The sequence below is a fragment of the Ruditapes philippinarum genome, unplaced genomic scaffold, assembly GCF_026571515.1.
Source record: "Ruditapes philippinarum isolate M1 unplaced genomic scaffold, ASM2657151v2 ctg2261_1_1_1_1, whole genome shotgun sequence".
Classification (NCBI taxonomy): Eukaryota; Metazoa; Mollusca; class Bivalvia; order Venerida; family Veneridae; genus Ruditapes; species Ruditapes philippinarum.
Window position 1 is genome coordinate 90,971 of NW_026867094.1, and position 7,598 is coordinate 98,568.

The 7,598-nt window shown below is 32.7% G+C and overlaps 1 long non-coding RNA gene across 1 annotated transcript; it reads left to right on the plus strand.

The window, feature by feature from the left end:
• Window positions 1-489: 489 nt before the first annotated feature.
• Window positions 490-1,706, plus strand: LOC132734846 (uncharacterized). Its single transcript, XR_009626375.1, has 2 exons — window positions 490-617; window positions 1,482-1,706. It is a non-coding gene; the product is annotated as an uncharacterized LOC132734846 (long non-coding RNA).
• Window positions 1,707-7,598: the final 5,892 nt, after the last annotated feature.

Below are 7,598 nucleotides of genomic sequence, written 5' to 3' on the forward strand. Positions count from 1 at the left end.
AATTATTTTCTAAAACAATTGTTTCGTCATAAATGTAAATAAAGTGTTTAATGTTCTTTTGTTTTTAATTGTAAAAGGAAAGGATGCTTATTTTGTAAATATAAAGTGGAACAGACCGGAAAAAAAAGTAAAAAAAATAAAAGAAAAATAAAATATTAGTTTGTTGTATGTTCATAAATTTGAGATGATGCTCCCCACCATAACAAAATGGTTACGAACACCCCCCCCCCCTCTCTGTCTCTCTCTCTCTCTCTCTCTCTCTCTCCGTCTCTCTCTCTCTCTCTTTCCCTCTCTCTAGAAACAACATCAACAACAACAAAAACAGTGTGTTTAAAGTTTTTTTTCTGTCCTATAATATCTGTAAGACATGTAAGACATTATAACCTATCTAATTAACAAGGAAAAGTTAACTAATTGTTATCAAGTAAATGTTAACTACTTGTTATCAACCACAATATCCTGTTTTGAAATCATTAATTATATAAATAAAAAAGGTTTAACTTGTCACCACGTCAAAGCTGCAAGTACTCTCGCACAGACTAACATGAATAAATCATTGTTGATAATATTGATGGTGGGCTGTATAACCATGTTGGTTCTTCCAGATGCTGCACACGGTACGTTTTCGTTTATTATAATGATATTTGAATTTTTAAGCAAATCTTAAAGAAAATCAAAAGCGAAAATATATTAGATTGTTATAGCATCGGTTTAAGCCTGTTATAAGCGGTAGTTTAACAATAAATATTTTCGCTGAAAATTTAATTTTTTTGCTTGATTGCAACAAAAGTCTTTTAAGTCGTCTAAAACTAAGAATCTATTCTATGAATTATGTTAACACCATTTTTTATGTTTTTACACCTATTTTTGCATAGATCTGAGAATAAATCCAGTTAATTAGCTGGATAGTTTCCCTATGTCACCGTTCAGAACTGTTCACTATTTAGGAGCGGGTTCGAGTCCTGGTCAGGCTGCAAATTTTTCTCACCCTGTGACATTTTGCGCCCATCGTTGGGCCGTGATTGCCTCTAGCTCAGAGTTAAACTAGCATTGTGCTGTAGCTTTGTGAAATTCGAGGACGAATTTCAAAATTGTGGTGAAGTATGTCACGGTTCAGAACTGTTCACTATTTAGGGAAGAAGATGTATTAGCGGCCGGATAGCTCAGTCGGTAGAGCCGCGGAACGGTTTTCCGAATGTACCAGGTTCGAGTCCCGGTCAGGCTGCACATTTTCCTCACCCTGTGACACTCACATAAAAAAATCCAAAGTCACTGGCGGTTTCCGGACCCACAGTGTTGTTGGGCTAGTGGTTAGAAGTCAACGACCTAAGTCACTCGGCAACAGACGCTTCTTTATACTCAGATGATTATTCGCTCGTATGCATTCACACTTCTTTTGCGTTTCAAAATCCCTGAATTGTCATATGTCAGCCATAGTCAAATTATACTTTGTAATACTAGTTGAATGCGTATATTTTCAGCTCAGTTCTCAGGTGCTAGAAGACGTTGCTACTGTCGACATCAATGCCACTTCGGAGACTATTACATTCGAAACTGCGGTTTGGGAAGACGACTTTGTTGTAGACAACATTTTGGATGACAGCACGTCGACACATAAATGTAAAGAGTAGTGACGAGTATGAAATTATTCTTCTCGATTCTTTGTCCAATGGGGATCTATTACATATAGAAATATTTGGATACTTCTCTTTTGTTTTGATTCATCTTTTATACCCGCTGTTCAATTATGTTCTTACACTTACCGATGCAGGTAAATGAGATGAAACTATAGATTAATCTTAAATATGTAGTAGTACATAACATTGTCAGTCAGATATATGTGAAAAAACGGATGTGTGACTTACATTTTGATTTGTTGGGAAACTGACTCAGTTATATTATAGTTCATTTTGTTGACGCTCCTTATTATTTTTAAGCAAACAAACGCAATTTGATTGACATTAACATTAATTAATTTCACATCAGACCTTATACACATGTATATTTCATTTACGAATGCACATACTAAACATTAAAATAGAATATTTAGTAATTGAAATAAAGGGTTTTTATATATGTTCATAATAATATAATTCAAAGGTGTAAAGAAAAAAGTATGAATGTAATAATATACATGCATACTATAAATTGAGTTAGATTTTAGGTAAAGCAAATTTCTTTTGGCCATGTTAACAATTTTCACATTTTTGTGTGCTTTAATAGAATATTAAGCGTCTCATTACTTTTTTAAGTCAAAAATTAAAATGATAACATGATGTTAAATGTCCTGCAGAAAAAGTATATCCTCGGTCTTACCTGATGGATAAGGAAAGGAAAACACTACATAACAGCCTTACCTACATTACACAATTAATATGTTACTATATACATGTAGTAAGTAAACGCTGGGTTTGTTTGCTAATGTTTTTTCATTATGCTTTGTAAAGTTATTTACATCAAAGGCCACCTGGTTAAACGAACCGTTTTTAAGCTACCCAGAACTGACGGTTCAGGGTACCTCTTAGTATCAAAGAGGGATGCTCCGGCGTCCGTCTGTCCGTTGTCCGTCGTCATGCGTCAACAATCGTCTTCTCTGAAATGGATGATCACCAAACTTTGTCTGTAGCATGCTTAGGTAGTCTTTTATCAAGTTTGCCCATGTTAATTTGATTGGGCCCTTTTAGGGGTCTCTTGAGCTAAAATAGAAAAAAACCTTTAGACAACTTCTTCTTCAGAACTAATGGATAGATGATCACCAAACTTTGCCTGTAGCATTTTTGGGCAGTCTTTTATTAAGTTTGCTCATATTAATTTGATTGGCCCCTTTTATGGGCCGCTAAAGCTAAAAATACATGTAGAAATACGTTTAAATGTCTGTCTCTACAGAACTTAATGATGGATGATCAAGAAACTTTGTCTGTAGCATTCTTAGGTAGTCTTATATCAAGTGTGCTCATACTAATTTGATTTGCCCCTTTAAAGGGCTGCTAAAGCTAAAAATAGAAATACCTTTAAATGTCTATTTATACACAACAGATGGATTGATGATCAACAAATTTTGTTTGAAGCATTCTTAGGTAGTCTTTTATCAAGTTCGCTCATATCAAATTGATTTGCCACTAAAGTTAAAAATAGAAAAACATTTGAACATTATCTCCTACTGAAATAATTGAGTGTTGATCACCAAACTTTGTCTGTAGCATTCTTACTTATCTTAGGTAGTCTTTTATTTTGCCCATATTAATTTCATTGGCCCCGTTTATGTTTAAGCTTAAATGCCCCAGGTCATTGAATTGCTTTAAATAATTATTTAAAGATTTTCTATGCTCAAATTTACTATTGGAAAATATTGACAATGGATAATTTCCAACTCTGAAAAGCAGTTGTTTCTGGTGAGCGACTCAGGCAATCGTGGCCCTCTTGTTTCCTCTTTAAATTAGGATCAACTCTAAGATAATTATGAATTATCGTTGAGGTGTTCCGATTGAGAGATAAATCTTAATAAACAGTCATTATTGTCCACTGAAATTAACTACGGTTAGTCAATATAAAAAATTAATGATAATACAGTAAAAACTCGCTAATGAGACCACTGGAGGGACTTTGCAAATCTGGTCTTAATAGCGAGTTGGTCTCATTAATGAGTTTGGTCAAACTGAAAACCATGCAATACATAAAGGATAACATGAACTGTACATGTTTATTTCTGGGATAACCTATGTCAAATGGGAATATATAATGCATACACTTTTATTTTCTTTTATTTTTTAACATTATTAAACATTATTACAGAAACTTTCATTTGACATTACAAGTCATATTGAATCATTTCTTAACAAAAGCACATTATCAAAATAAGCACATAATGTAACAGTCATTTTTTAACAAAATAAATGCATAAAACAAGTCTTGTATGACTCAGACCAAAAAATAACTGTCACATAAACGTCTCACATAATAAAGTCAGTTTCCGTTGTGTTCTTATGGAGTATAAATATCCTTTTCAGACTTTCATCTTTTTTCCGATATATTTCACATAAAATGCACCAAGAGTTGACTGCTTATTTGAAGATCTTACTTTCAAAGACTGTCTTTTCATTTCATCTTCTATTCTCCGCAAATCCTGGGACAAATTACTCATGTCTTTACTCAAACACTACAGTTTCAACTGGTCTAGCCATTTGAGAGCATCTTGATGGGAATTTATCAGGAGAGATTGGTCACAAACACAATTCCCATTATTATCATCATCACATACGTAGATATAATTTAAAAATTAAGAAATATTCCTGGCTCATTGTGTTTTCCGTTAGTTTGAAAAAAGTGTAATAGGATAGAACTTTTTCAATCCTTATCGCCATTCTCGTTTGATTTCAACCAAGCTTAGAAGGATTATTCATTGGGTAAAGGGCTCCAAGCTGTTCAAAGAGTTTGATTCCGTGCAGTGAATTGTTTGTCATAGCATTCGGGTAAAAATTGTCCCCGCCCAAGGGTAAATGTGGTTATACCAGTTCATGTTAAATGTTGAATTCTGCTAAAGCCGGTGCTAGAGGGCGTGGACGGTAGATTGCACTTGACAGTACCGTCCATGAACAGGCTCAATCAAACCGAGTCTGCAAAAGTTTCAATTTTGCCGCGTTGGGCTTTCTTTAGGGATTCTTATTTCACTCTCTTCCTTGATTGTATTCAGTAGTTTTTTTTTAAAACCTTCTTTTTTTCAACACAAGGGCTAGCATAGATGTTAGATAATTAGCATAAAACATTGTCTTGTGCACCTCTATAGGTCCTGCTCTAGGACGCCAGAGCTTTCCTTCAAACCATAGTGAAATAAAGAAAATGAAACAACACAGATTGGTATGTCTTTTATACATATGTACATGTTTTGCATTTTTCTTCATTAAAAAACAAAGCTGTCTAAAGGACAGCTTAAACCACTTTCGCAGCAGACATGAATGTGTACTTCTTGACGTTTTACAGACCATGACTTTGATGTTGTGCCATGTCTATGATAAGCATATAGTTTACTGATAGTAATTATTTGTGCCAAGTAATTTAAAATCTTCCAAAAAGTCAAAAAGTTATGGAGAACATATAACCTTGACCTTGGGGGGTAACCTTGATGTTGGGTTCTGCACATCATGTCTTTATAGTGACCATTTCAGCCAAGTTATTGCATTTATTTTTTCAGCGGTTTAAAAATAATGGAGAGGACACGAAATGTAGACGTATTAACACTTGACCTTTCAGTGTTACCTTGACCTTAGGGGTAGCAACCAAATTATTGCCTTCTGCACATTGTTTCATAATGGTGATCACTTGTGCTTAGTTGTTTAAAAAAATCAGCGGTTTAAAGATAATGGAGTTGACTTTGAGGTCATGACCTCTATCAAGACAGATGTTTGGTTTGCTGGAATATTGATGAAATGATTTAAGTATAATATGAAAATATTATGATTCACACCATTGACATAATGGTGATTTTATACAGCAAACTGCGAATTACACATATCTGCTTACTGTCTTTCATTTGACATGCTGAAATATGACATAGAACCAGGTTTTATTTAGACAATACTGCATTATGGCAAAGATCATTACGGCAAAATTCAATTGTATCGAGACAAAAGAAAATTAGTATACTGATATTGCTACTATTTAGTGCTGTATAAATGCGTTGGCATTTTTTTCACGAATGCAATATTTATTGGTTGTTATACGAGAATATGTAAAAAATGAAAGCAATTTCCTAATTGACACAAGTCATTGTACTAACATATGCGTGTATTCAGAATGGTATACTGCAAAATCATTATTATACGTTGGCCGCTAATTTTCGTGTGGTGTTTTTTCGTTGATAGGTCTATTAGATCATTCTATCAGATGAAAATGACTTGTTTTTCTACCACAATACCAAAGTTTATTTGGGTTTTTTTCCTGCATGTAAACGTACAATTGTATACTGTATTACAGATTCCTCTTTCAAATATCTTCAGTCAACACAAGTTATTTGAAAAATACTGTAATATAAACAAAATTAATTCAGCTCAAACATACCTTTGCTAATAATCTTCTATTACATATAACTACAATATTAAATTGTTAAGGTACTTTGTTACCCCAGTATTTTAATTTAATTCAATAGATTCATTTGATCATATGTTCACAATTCGGGTTTTGATTAGCAAGGTTATTTTAGATTTTTAGAATTTTTACATGCAAATAATAAGTCAACCTTTTAGTCTCTTGTAATAAAGGATGATAATAGTTTTAAAGCATAAATGACTGTTTACATGTAGATTCAAAATATGGCGGATATCGATTACCTGATAATGATTGGTTATAGATTTTTAATCGACAGAGAGGTGGTTAATTGAAATAAATACAGTAAAGAACAAAATCATAAGGAAGTCCGACTACACTTTCTATGAACAACCACTACATTATAAACTATCTACTTTATTTTGGTGTTCAAATTATTGGCGTCCGCGCCGAAACGCAGCGCCTTTTATGTAATGGAATGAGATTTTGTGAAAGGGCGACAGCAACTTCTCGAGCCTTTTATAGTTGTTCATAATAATAGCCGATCATTCCGATTGGTATGGTATTAATTAGTCGCGATTTGTACAATGAATAGCGAACTGGAGAATTTCGCAATGCAAACATTTTCAAATTAGAATCTAAATAACCTTTTCCGTCAATAAATCGCGCTCTTCAGTGTATTTCTATTTATCATTTTGTAGTACACAGTGGATTATTATGGTATGTTATTCCGAAAGCTGTAAATAGAATGATGAGTTGATGACCTAAATATTCCGAAAATCTATTTATAGATGGATGTACTCCTGTCGGTAAATCCCGGTCTCTCCTGGTCTATTTTGACGACCGGCGAATAGTACCACACATTTATTGTCCGGTCTCTCCCGGTTTTAGAGTAGATGTTTGATATCGTAACAGAACAGAACAAATATTTTTACAGATAAACACGGATTTATTAATATAAATCCGTGAGATAAATAAGCTTTTTTTCAAAATGAATGTTTGTCACTTAGTTTGGTTTCAATAATTAAGAAACAAAGATCAACTCTCAAAATTAATGATTATTATTATAGATAATTAAACATACAATTCGAAAAAAAACCCAACAACACACATCGCATGTTTTATTTTATCTATATGAGATAAAAACAATAAATATGTACAATAATTGAGAAAAAATGTACATTTTATGGCATTAATATGACACTATCAACATTGAAACATTTTATTTAATTTGTTATTCGTGTTTAGTAAAGATGCCGAGGAATTGTTCAAAGTTACAAATCAGATTTTATGAATTATTCAATTGATTGATAATTTAAGAAATGATAAAGAAAAAAACAAATGTACATGTATATGGTTTAAGAATAAACAATATTATATATTGAAAGATTAACCATAATTTACTGACTTTTTGCAGTTAAGTTTTGACTTATAATCGTCGGTCATTATGACAATTGAATTCTTAAAATAATAGTAAACGTAAAAATTCAGTATTAAAATAGTGCATAAAACACAAAAAAAGAAAAGCAAACAATATTCATAAAAACTGTATTTTTTAT